At 37.5% G+C, this 12,295-nt stretch overlaps 1 protein-coding gene and 1 pseudogene across 5 annotated transcripts in view; both read right to left on the bottom strand.

Annotated features, from left to right (window-relative positions):
- SLIT2 (slit guidance ligand 2) overlaps positions 1 to 12,295 on the bottom strand; it is a 382,964-nt gene that overhangs the window by 228,853 nt on the left and 141,816 nt on the right. The window lies entirely within an intron of this gene.
- Positions 1 to 12,295, bottom strand: part of LOC137223591 (POU domain, class 5, transcription factor 1 pseudogene) — a 38,732-nt pseudogene that overhangs the window by 2,134 nt on the left and 24,303 nt on the right.

The following is a 12,295-nucleotide window of genomic DNA, read 5'->3' as shown; positions in this document are numbered from 1 at the left end:
CATACTGTGTGAGACACATTTTGTACAGGTTTTAAATAGGATCTAATCTACCCTTAACTCTATCATCAATTTAACTATTTCATTTGGTAGAACAGTTCTATCATCTACACCTAAGTCTGAGCTACCTATCATGAGAATAGTACTATGTAAGGATAAAATGTCATTCCCAGTGACATTCATATAATTGCATGCACACTGAAAAGAGCTGTGTATAGATGCAAATGAATTATGATGCTAGCAAACAATTGCAGGACACTTAATATGTTCAATTACTGTTCTGATCATTTTACATATATTAATCTAATCAAAACTCACAACCTCCTGTGACGTACATACCACTATTAACCCCTTTTATAGATGCAAAAATTGAGGGTCAGAGAGTTTAGTAATTTGCCTAGGGTCACTCAGTTCTTAAATGGCAAAACCAGGATTTAAACTCAGACTGTCCTATCAGGCTTCAGATTTAAAGACTATGGTGTGGGCACCCTCATTATAATATTAAAAGATTAATATTACTCTATAATTTGAAGAGAATATTTTTCTTAAACCAAATAGTATAGTATTGAAAACTTATATTCTGCTACTGACTTCTGTACTTTTAAAATTCAGCCACAGTAGAAAAAGAATAGTTTAACTTCCCCATTAATGAAACACTGGATATAGAGAACACATTTCTTTTAATTTTTTACCATGCTGAATATTTTTCATGCTAGTCAGCTTAACATTAAGCTGCTTATTATTTTTTACAAGATTGTACATATGCCAGAAAGTATATTTGTGTTATCCCAAAATTAATCTTTAATTTAATAGTATATATTTTGATTCAATGATAATCTTATGTATTTACCATGGGTAAAATTTTCAATTAATTTAAAATATAGCTAAATCAATTTATAATAACATTAGCCAAAGGATGGATATTACTGATTGAGCTAAATATAAATAGAATTGAAATATATCCCAGATGTTATACTGAATATAATGAAATATACTTGGTTTCAGGATTTCTGGAAATAATAACTGATAATTGACAAAGGAATCCACAGACTACCAGAATGGAATATATGTATAAACAGCAAAACTGAAACCTAAAATCAATATACAAATGAATAGCATGTTATTTATATTAGGAACTGAAAAACAAAGAAACAGTACATGCTTGGATAAAACAAAATCAGAGAATATTGTATGGCAACAACATAATAAAGTCTCCTGCGGAACAGATGATAAAAGATGGCCCAACTTAAAGTACACTAAGCACCTCCAAAAATTCTGGCCATAATGCTACTTCTACCTCCTTGATTCTCCATGGTATTTTCAAATACTGAATTCTCTGTTCTCCTTTTCAAACTCCAAATTCTGGAACCATTTGTACATACCATCTGCCTCTCCTTCTTTACGTCCCATAACTCTTTTTTTTTTAATATCTTTATTGGGGTATAATTGCTTTACAATGTTATGTTAGTTTCTGCTATATAACAAAGTGAATCAGCTATACGTATACATATATCCCCATATCCCCTCCCCCTTGCATCTCCCTCCCATCCTCCCTATCCCACCCCTCTAGGTGGTCACAAAGCACCAAGCTGATCTCCCTGTGCTATGCAGCTGCTTCCCACTAGCTATCTATTTTACATTTGGTAGTGTATATATGTCCATGCCACTCTCCTACTTCATCCAAGCTTACCCCTCCCCCTCCTTGTGTGCTCAAGTCCATTCTCTATGTCTGCGTTTTTATTCCTCTCCTGCCCCTAGATTCTTCAGAACCATTTATATATATTTTTAAGATTCCATATATGCATTAGCATACGGTATTTGTTTTTTTTCTTTCTGACATACTTCACTCTTGTATGACAGACTCTAGGTTCAACCCCCTCACTACAAAAAACTCAATTCTGTTTCTTTATATGGCTGAGTAATATGCCATTGTATATATGTGCCATGTCTTCTTTATCCATTCATCTGTCGATGGACACTTATGTTGCTTCCATTTCCTGGCTACTGTAAATAGCGCTGCAATGAACATTGTGGTACATGTACCTTTTTGAATTACGGTTTTCTCAGGGTATATGCCCAGTAGTGCGATTGCTTGGTCATATGGTAGTTCTATTTTTAGTTTTTTAAGGAACCTCCATACTCTTCTCCATAGTGGCTGTACCAAATTACATTCCCACCAATAGTGCAAGAGGGTTCCCTTTGCTCCAAACACTCTCTAGCATTTATTGTTTGTAGATTTTTTTAATGTTATATGATTTTTTATATTAATACAACTGTACTACATTTATGTTTAACAACTGTTTATCTCAGTTATTTAATACATTTTTTAAACAACTTTATTGGAGTATAATTGCTTTACAATGGTGTGTTACTTTCTGCTTTATAACAAAGTGAATAAGCCATACATACACATATATCCCCATATCTACACCCTCTCGCGTCTCCCTCTCACCCTCTCTATCCCACCCCTCTAGGTGGTCACAAAGCACTGAGCTGATCTCTCTGTGCTATGCGGCTGCTTCCCACTAGCTATCTATTTTACATTTGGTACTGTACATAAGTCCATGACACTCTCTCACTTTGTCCCAGCTTACCCTTCCCCCTCCCCGTGTCAAGTCCATTCTCTACGCCTGCGTCTTTACTCCTGTCCTGCCCTTAGGTTCTTCAGACCTTTTTTTTTTTTTCAGATTCCATATATATGTGTTAGCATACAGCATCTCTTTCTGACTTACTTCACTCTGTATGACAGACTCTAGGTCCATCCACCTCACTACAAATAACTCAATTTCATTTATTTTTATGGCTGAGTAATATTCCATTGTATATATGTGCCACATCTTCTTTATCCATTCTTCTGTTGATGAACACTTAGATTGATTCCATGTTCTGGCTATTGTAAATACAGCTGCAATGAACATTGTTGTTCATGACTTTTTTGAATTATGGTTTTCTCAGGGTATATCCCAGTAGTGGGATTGCTGGGTCATATGGTAGTTCTATTTGTAGTTTTTTAAGGAACCTCCATACTGTTCTTCATAGTGGCTGTATCAATTTACATTCCCACCAACAGTGCAAGAGGGTTCCCTTTTCTCCACACACTCTCCAGCATTTATTGTTTCTAGATTTTTTGATGATAGCCATTCTGACTGGTGTGAGGTGATACCTCATTGTAGTTATGATTTGCATTTGTCTAATGATTAGTGATGTTGAGCATTCTTTCATGTGTTTGTTGGCAACCTATATATCTTCTTTGGAGGAATGTCGCTTTAGGTCTTCTGCCCATTTTTGGATTGGGTTTTTTCTTTTTTTGATACTGAGCTGCATGAGCTGCTTGTAAATTTTGGAGATAAATCCTTTGTCACTTGCTTCATTTGCAAATATTTTCTCCCATTCTAAGGGTTGTCTTTTCATCTTGTTTTATGGTTTCCTTTGCTGCACAAAAGCTTTGAAGTTTCATTAGGTCCCATTTGTTTATTATTGTTTTTATTTCCATTTCTCTAGGAGGTGGGTCAAAATGGATCTTGCTGTGATTTATGTCATAGAGGGTTCTGCCTATGTTTTCCTCTAAGTGTTTTATAGTGTCTGGCCGTACATTTAGGTCTTTAATTCTTTTTTAGTTTATTTTTGTGTATGGTGTTAGGGAGTATTCTAATTTAATTCTTTTATATGTAGTTGTCTAGTTTTCCCAGCACAACTTTTTGAAGATACTGTCTTTTCTCCATTGTATATTCTTGTCTCCTTTATCAAAAATAAGGTGACCATATGTGCGTGGGTTTATCTCTGGCCTTTCTATCCTGTTCCATTGATCTATATTTCTGTTTCTGTGCCACTACCATACTGTCTTGATTACTGTAGCTTTGTAGCTTTGTAGTATAGTCTGAAGTCAGGGAGTCTGATTCCTCCAGTTCTGCTTTTCTTTCTCAAGACTGCTTTGGCTCTTCAGAGTCTTTTGTATTTCCATACAAATTGTGAAATTTTTTGTTCTAGTTCTGTGAAAAATGCCATTGGTAGTTTGCTAGGGATTGCATTGAATCTGGAAATTGCTCTGGGTAGTATATTCATTTTCACAATGTTGATTCTTCCAATCCAAGATCATGGTAGATCTCTCCATCTGTTTGTATCATCTTTAATTTCTTTCATCAGTGTCTTATAGTTTTCTGCATATAGGTCTTTTGTCTCCTTAGGTAGGTTTATTCCTAGGTATTTTATTCTTTTTTTGCAATGCTGAATGGGAGTGTTTCCTTAATTTCTCTTTCAGATTTTTCATCATTAGTGTATAGGAATGCAAGAGATTTCTATGCATTCATTTTGTATCCTGCTACTTTACCAAATTCACTGATTAGCTCCAGTAGTTTTCTGGTAGCATCTTTAGGATTCTCTATGTATAGTATCATGTCATCTGCAAACAATGACAGCTTTACTTCTTCTTTTCCAATTTGGATTATTTTTATCTCTTTTACTTCTCTGACTGCTCTGGTTAAAACTTCGAAAACTATGTTGAATAATAGTGGTGAGAGTGGGCAACCTTGTCTCTTTCCTGATCTTAGTGGAAATGGTTTCAGTTTTTCATCATTGAGGACGATGTTGGCTGTGGGTTTGTCATATATGGCCTTTATTCTGTTGAGGTAATCCCCTCTATGCCTATTTTCTGGAGGGTTTTTATCATAAATGGGTGTTGAATTTTGTCGAAAGCTTTTTCTGCATCTATTAAGATGATCATATAGTTTTTCTCCTTCAATTTGTTAATATGGTGTATCACATTGATTGATTTGCTTAGATTGAAGAATCCTTGCATTCCTGGAATAAACCCCACTTGATCATGGTGTATGATCCTTTTAATGTGCTGTTGGATTCTGTTTGCTAGTATTTTGTTGAGGAGTTTTGCATCTATGTTCATCAGTGATATTGGCCTGGAATTTTCTTTCTGTGTGACATCTTTGTCTGGTTTTGTTATCAGAGTGACAGTGGCCTCGTAGAATGAGTTTGGGAGTATTCCTCCCTCTGCTATATTTTGGAAGAGTTTGAGAAGGATAGGTGTTAGCTCTTCTCTAAATGTTTGATATAATTCGTGTGTGAAGCCATATGGTCCTGGGCTTTTGTTTGTTGGAAGATGTTTAATCACAGTTTCAATTTCAGTGCTTGTGATTGATCTGTTCATATTTTCTATTTCTTCCTGGTTCAGTCTCGGAAGGTTGTGCATTTCTAAGAATTTGTCCATTTCTTCCAGTTTGTCCATTTTATTGGCATGTAGTTGCTTGTAGCAATCTCTCATGATCCTTTGTATTTCTGCAGTGTCAGTTCTTACTTCTACTTTCTCATTTCTAATTCTATTGATTTGAGTCTTCTCTCTTTTTTTCTTGATGAGTCTGGCTAATGGTTTATTAATTTTGTTTATCTTCACAAAGAACCAGCTTTTGATTTTATTGATCTTTGCTATTGCTTCCTTCATTTCTTTTTCATTTATTTCTGATTTGATCTTTATGATTTCTTTCCTTCTGCTAATTTTGGGGGTTTTCTGTTCTTCTTTCTCTAATTGCTTTAGGTGTAAGGTTAGGCTGTTTATTTGAGCTGTTTTCTTGTTTCTTGAGGTAGGATTGTATTGCTATACCCTTCTCTCGTAGAACTGCTCTTGCTGCATTCCATAGGTTTTGGGTTGTAGGGATTTCATTGTCATTTGTTTCTAGGTATTTTTTGATTTCCTCTTTGATTTCTTCAGTGATCTCTTGGTTATTTAGTAGGGAATTGTTTAGCCTCCATGTGTTTGTATGTTTTACAGATTTTTTCCTGTAATTGATATCTAGTCTAGGCATTGTGGTCAAAAAAGACACTTGATATGATTTCAATTTTCTTAAATTTACCAAGGCTCGATTTGTGACCCAAGATATGATCTACCCTGGAGAATGTTCCATGAGCTATTGAGAAGAAAGTGTATTCTGTTGTTTTTGGATGGAATGTGCTTTAAATATCAATTAATTCCATCTTCTTTTATGTATCAATGAAAGCTTGTGTTTCCTTATTTATTTTCATTTTGGATGATCTGTCCATTAGTGAAAGTGGGGTGTTAAAGTCCCCTACTATGATTGTGTTAATGTTGATTTCCCCTTTTATGGCTGTTAGCATTTGCCTTATGTATTGAGGTGCTCCTATGCTGGGTGCATAAATATTTACAATTGCTATATCTTCTTCTTAGATTGATCCCTTGATCATCATGATCCCTTGATCATCATCATCAATTTAATGTTCATCATTAAATTGTTCCTTCTTTTTCTCTTGTAATAGTCTTTATTTTAAAGTCTATTTTGTCTGATATGAGAATTGCTACTCCAGCTTTCTTTTGATTTCCATTTGAATGGAATATCCTTTTCCATCCCCTCACTTTCTGTCTGCATGTGTCCCTAGGTCTGACGTAGGTCTCTTGTAGACAGCATATATATGGGTCTTTTTTTTTTAATCCATTTAGCCAGTCTGTGTCTTTTGGTTGGAGCATTTAATCCATTTAGATTTAAGGTAATTATTGATATGTATGTTCCTATTACCATTTTCTTAATTGTTTTGGGTTTGTTATTGTAGGTCTCTTGTGTTTCCTGCTTGGAGAAGTTCCTTTAGTATTTGTTGTAAAGCTGAATTGGTGGTGCTGAATTCTCTTAACTTTTGCTTGTCTGTAAAGGTTTTAATTTCTCCATCGAATCTGAATGAGATCCTTGCTTGGTAGAGTAATCTTGGGTGTAGGTTTTTCCCTTTCATCACTTTAAATATGTCCTGCCACTCCCTTCTGGCTTGCAGAGTTTCTGCTGAAAGATCAGCTGTTAACCTTATGGGGATTCCCTTGTATGTTATTTGTTGCTTTTCCCTTGCTGCTTTTAATATTTTTTCTTTGTATTTAATATTTGATAGTTTGATTTATATGTGTCTTGATGTGTTTCTCCTTGGATTTATCCTGTATGGGACGCTCTGTACTTTCTGGACTTGCTTGAGTATTTCCTTTCCCACATTAGGGAAGTTTTCAACTATAATCTCTTTAAATATTTTCTCAGTCCCTTTCTTTTTCTTTTCTTCTTCTGGGACCCCTATAATTCGAATGTTGGTGTATTTAATGCTGTCCAAGAAGTCTCTGAGACTGTCCTCAATTCTTTTCATTCTCTTTTCTTTATTCTGCTCTGAGGTAGTTATTTCCACTATTTTATCTTCCAGGTCACTTATCTGTTCTTCTGCCTCAGTTATTCTGCTATTGATTCCTTCTAGAGAATTTTTAATTCCATTTAAAATTGGAATTAAATGGAATTTAATGTTCATCAATTTAATGTTCATCATTAAATTGTTCATCATTGTTGTTTGCTCTTTAGTTCTTCTTGGTCCTTGTTAAACATTTCTTGTATTTTCTCCATTTTATTTCTAGGATTTTGGATCATCTTTACTATGACTACTCTTAATTCTTTTTCAGGTAGACTTCCTATTTTCTCTTCATTTGTTTGGTCTCGTGGGTTTTTATCTTGCTCCTTCATCTGCTGTGTGTTTCTCTGTCTTTTCATTTTCCTTAACTTACTGTGTTTGGGGTCTCCTTTTTGCAGGTTGCAGGTTCATAGTTCCCATTGTTTTTGGTGTCTGCCACCAGTGGCTACGGTTGGTACAGTGGGTTGTGTACGCTTCCTGGTGGAGGGGACTAGTGCCTGTGTTCTGGTGGATGAGGCTGGATCTTTCTGGTGGGCAGGACCACATCCAGTGGTGTGTTTTGGGGTGTCTGTGACCTTATTATGATTTTAGGCAGCCTCTCTACTAATGGGTGGGATTGTGTTCCTGCCTTGCTAGTTGTTTGGCATAGGGTGTCCAGCACTGTACCTTGCTGGTCGTTTAGTGGAGCTGGGTCTTAGCAGTGAGATGGAGATCTCTGGGAGTGCTTTTGCCATTTGATGTTATGCGGAGCCGGGAGGTCTCTGGTGGACCAATGTCCTGAAGGCGGCTCTCCCACCTCAGAGGCACAGGCCAGACACCCAAGTGGAGCACTAAGACCCTATCAGCCAAACGGCTCAGAAGAAAAGGGACAAAAAAGAAAAAAGAAAGAAAAGAGTAAAATAAAATAAACTTATTAAAATAAAAAATAATTATTAAAAATTAAAAAATTAAAAAGTAGTAAAAAATCGAAGAAAATAAAAAGAAGAGAGGAACCAAACCAAAAAACATATCTACCAATGATAACAAGAGCTAAAAACTGTACTAAAAAAACCCCAACAAAAACAAACAAACATTCCAGAGATGCAGGGTACATGACGTTGATTGTGGAGATTTAATCCACTGCTCCTGGGGCTGCTGGGAGAAATTTCCCTTTCTCTTCTTTGTTTGCACAGCTCCTGGGGTTCAGCTTTGGATTTGACCCCGTCTCTGTGTGTAGGTCTCCTGAGGATATCTCTTCTTCACTCAGACAGGATGGCGTTAAAGTAGCAGTTGATTAGGGGGCTCTGGCTCACTCAGGCCAGGGGGAGGGAGGGGTATGGAATGCGGGGCGAGCCTCCGGCAACAGAGGCAAGTGTAACGTTGCAACAGGCTGAGGTGCACCATGTGTTCTCCAGGGTAATTTGTCCCTGGATCACGGGACCCTGGCAGTGGCAGGCTGCACAGGCTCCCAGTAGGGGAGGTGTGGATAGTGACCTGTGCTTGCACACAGGATTCTTGGTGGCTGCAGCAGCAGCCTTAGCATCTCATGCCTGTCTCTGGTGTCTACGCTGATAGACGCAGCTCGCGCACATCTCTGGAGCTTGTTTAGGTGGTGCTCTGAATCCCCTCTCCTGGCACACCCCGAAACATTTGTCTCTTGCCTCTTAGGCAGGTCCAGACTTTTTACCTCCTGGCTAGCTGTGGCGCACTAGCCCCCTTCAGGCTGTGTTCACGCAGCCAACACCAGTCCTCTCCTTGGGATCTGAACTCTGAAGCCCGAGCCTCAGCTCCCAGCCCCCACCGGCCCCAGTGAGTGAGCACACAAGCCTCTCAGGCTGGTGAGTGCTGGTCAGCACCGATCCCCTGTGCAGAAATCTCTCCGCTTTGCCCTCTGCACCCCTGTTGCTGTGCTCTCCTCCGTGGCTCCGAAGCTTCCCCCTCACCACCCCTAATCTCTGCCCACAAAGGGGCTTCCTAGTGTGTGGAAACTTTTCCGCTTTCACAGCTCCCTCCCCAAGGTGCAGGTCCTGTCCCTATTCTTTTGCGTCTGTTTTTTCTTTTTTCTTTTGCCCTACCCAGGTACGTGGGGACTTTTTTTTTGCCTTTTGGAAGTCTGAGGTCTTCTGCCAGTGTTCAGTAGGTGTTCTGTAGGAGTTGTTCCACATGTAGATGTATTTCTGATGTATTTGTGGGGAGGAAGTTGACCTTCACGTCTTACTCTTCCACCATCTTGAAGGTCTCTCTGTAGATTTTTTGATGATGGCCATTCTGACCAGTGTAAGGTGATACCTCATTGTAGTTTTGATTTGCATTTCTCTAATGATTAGTGACGTTAAGCATCTTTTCATGTGTTTGTTGGCAATCTGTACCTCTTCGTTGGAGAAATGTCTATTCAGGTGTTCTGCCCATTTTTGGATTGGGGTGTTTTTTTTTTTTTGATATTGAGTTGCATGAGCTGCTTGTAAATTTTGGAGATTAATCCTTTATCAGTGCTTCGTTGGCAAATATTTTCTCCCATTCTGAGGGTTGTCTTTTTGTCTTGTTTATGGTTTCCTTTGCTGTGCAAAAGCTTTTAAGTTTCATTAGGTCCCATTTGTTTATTTTTGTTTTTATTTCCATCTTGGAAAAGGAGAAAAAGGACCTTGCTGTGATTTATGTCATAGAGTGTTCTGCCTACGTTTTCCTCTAAGTTTTATAGTGTCTGGCCTTACCTTTAGATCTTTAATCCAATTTGAGTTTATTTTTGTGTATGGTGTTAGAGAGTGTTCTAATTTCATTATTTTACATGTAGCTCTCCAGTTTTCCCAGCACCACTTATTAAAGAGGCTGTCTTTTCTCCATTGTATATTCTTGCTTCCTTTATCAAAGTTAAGGTGACCACATGTGCATGGGTTTATCTCTGGGCTTTCTATCCTGTTCCATTGATTTATATCTCTATTTTTGTGCCAGTACCATACTCTCTTGATTCCTATAGCTTTGTAGTATATGTCCTGTAACATTTTTTTTTTTTTTTTTTGCGATACGTGGGCCTCTCACTGTTGTGGCCTCTCCCGTTGCTGAGCACAGGCTCCGGTCGCACAGGCTCAGCAGCCATGGCTCATAGCCTAGCCGCTCCTCAGAATGTGGGATCTTCCCGGACTGGGGCACGAACCCATGTCCCTTGCATCGGCAGGCAGACTCTCAACCACTGCGCCACCAGGGAAGCCCTCCTGTAACTCTTGAACCCACTTTTGACTGAGCTGTGAAAGCTCAGCTGAATCTACTGAAGCCAACACAGCCAAACCAAACGCAAAAACCCTTTAACTCATGTGACTTCTCTGCAAGAAAACAACAAAAGCAACAAAAATCTGGTTTTTCTTGAAACATTCACCTCCTCAATTGTTCTTTCAGTCTTTCCTAGGTCCTCTACTAGCTCCTCTTTGTTCTCCCTCTTCACCACATTCATTCAGGGGTGTAAGCTAGTTTCATGCTGTCCCTTTTCACAACAGCTTTCCCCCCAGAGCTCCATCATCTCAACCCAGGTGTCTCATGGAAATGTCTACATGGGTATTTTACAGATGCCCCCAACATAATATGTCAAAAACTGAAATCGTCCTGTACCGTCTCAACTCTGCTCTTTTTTCCCCAGAGATCTATATGAGTAATGACTGCATCACCCATTCAATTATACAAGTCAGAAATTTGGGTGCCACATTTGAGTCCACTCTCTCCCTAGACTCCATGTAAACTGAAGTTCTTGATCACATCTGGAATAACGTGTCCAATTTTGACAACCGCATAGGATAGAAAAATCAAACTTAAAACTGTGTAAGGGAGGAGAGTGTATATATGGAAACTCTCTGAATTTTCTACTCAATGTCTTAAACAACTAAAATTACTCTGAAAAATTAAAATCTACTAATTAATAAAAAACACTTGGTGGTATATAGAGGAGCATGGCAATGGCAAGAGATTTAAAACTGTTTCATATAAAAATTTTAAAAGATATGCATACTTGAAATATTCATCTTCATGAAGAAAATTAAGAAAAGTCATGATAGCTATCTTACAAAATTATAGAGGAAAAAGGAAGATATGTTCATTTGACTCCATGAAAACAAAGGTATATTCTCTAGGAGAAACTATAGAGAAGTGGTTTTCAGATTCTTACAAAAGAACAAACTATTGAGTAAACAAAACACTTTGAGAAGCAGTGAGCTACTAAATCATTTGTTCAACACAGTGCTTTTGGATTTAGGAAGTGCTTTTTATTATCTGTTACCCTATTTAATTACCATCCCAACTCTGTTTCTAGGTAGGAGGACAAATATTATTATCCTCATTTTATCAGTAGAAAATGAAGACAAAGAGCCTTAGATTATTGGCGTGATTTGGCCAAAGTTAGTGAAGTAGATCCTTGCATACAGCACTTAAATATTTATTACTACACAGTGGGGTCTTACCTAATAGATTCTCTATTCCTGGGGTCACTCACCAGTATACAAAAAGTGTTCAGAAAATATGATTTGAAAAAAGAAATTAATTGATCATTTAATGAATAAATCAATCCAAAGTTTAACTCTAGGCCTTTTAAGTCTTAACAGGGATTGAAGTATAATTAAATGACTAGTAATATGGAAAACAAACAACAGAAATATATATAAAGGGTTTAGAAGAGAGCGATAACAAGGGGTAATTTGGCCAGATATATGATATTAAAATCAGCCTTATAGGATGTGTAGAATACAGAGAGGAGAAAAAAGCAAAATCTATTTTGGAAGCAGTCTGATAAAGAGCACCCTTAGAGGGCCTAAACTGGTCTTCTTCTGGCCCTGTCTTTCCCCTGGATAGAAGAAATGTAAAAGGAATAAAGAAGACAAAAACAGATGGGAAGATAACTCATGTTTGTGTTATCAGAAGATTTAATATTATTAAAATGTTCATACCCAAAGTAATCTACAGGTTCAATGTAATCCTTACCAAAATCCTAATAGCAATTTTATAGAAATAAAAAAAATTCAATAATTCATATGGAACCACAAAAGACCATGAATAGCCAAATAATCTTGAGAAAGAAAAACAAAGCAGGAGATATCACAACTCCTGACTTCAAAATATATTACAAAGCTACAGTAATCAAAACAGTATTGTACTGGCAAAAAGAAAGACA

This window comes from Pseudorca crassidens, chromosome 4, assembly GCF_039906515.1.
Source record: "Pseudorca crassidens isolate mPseCra1 chromosome 4, mPseCra1.hap1, whole genome shotgun sequence".
Taxonomy (NCBI): Eukaryota; Metazoa; Chordata; class Mammalia; order Artiodactyla; family Delphinidae; genus Pseudorca; species Pseudorca crassidens.
Note: the sequence above shows the minus strand (reverse complement) of the source record. Positions and strands in the feature narration are given on the sequence as shown.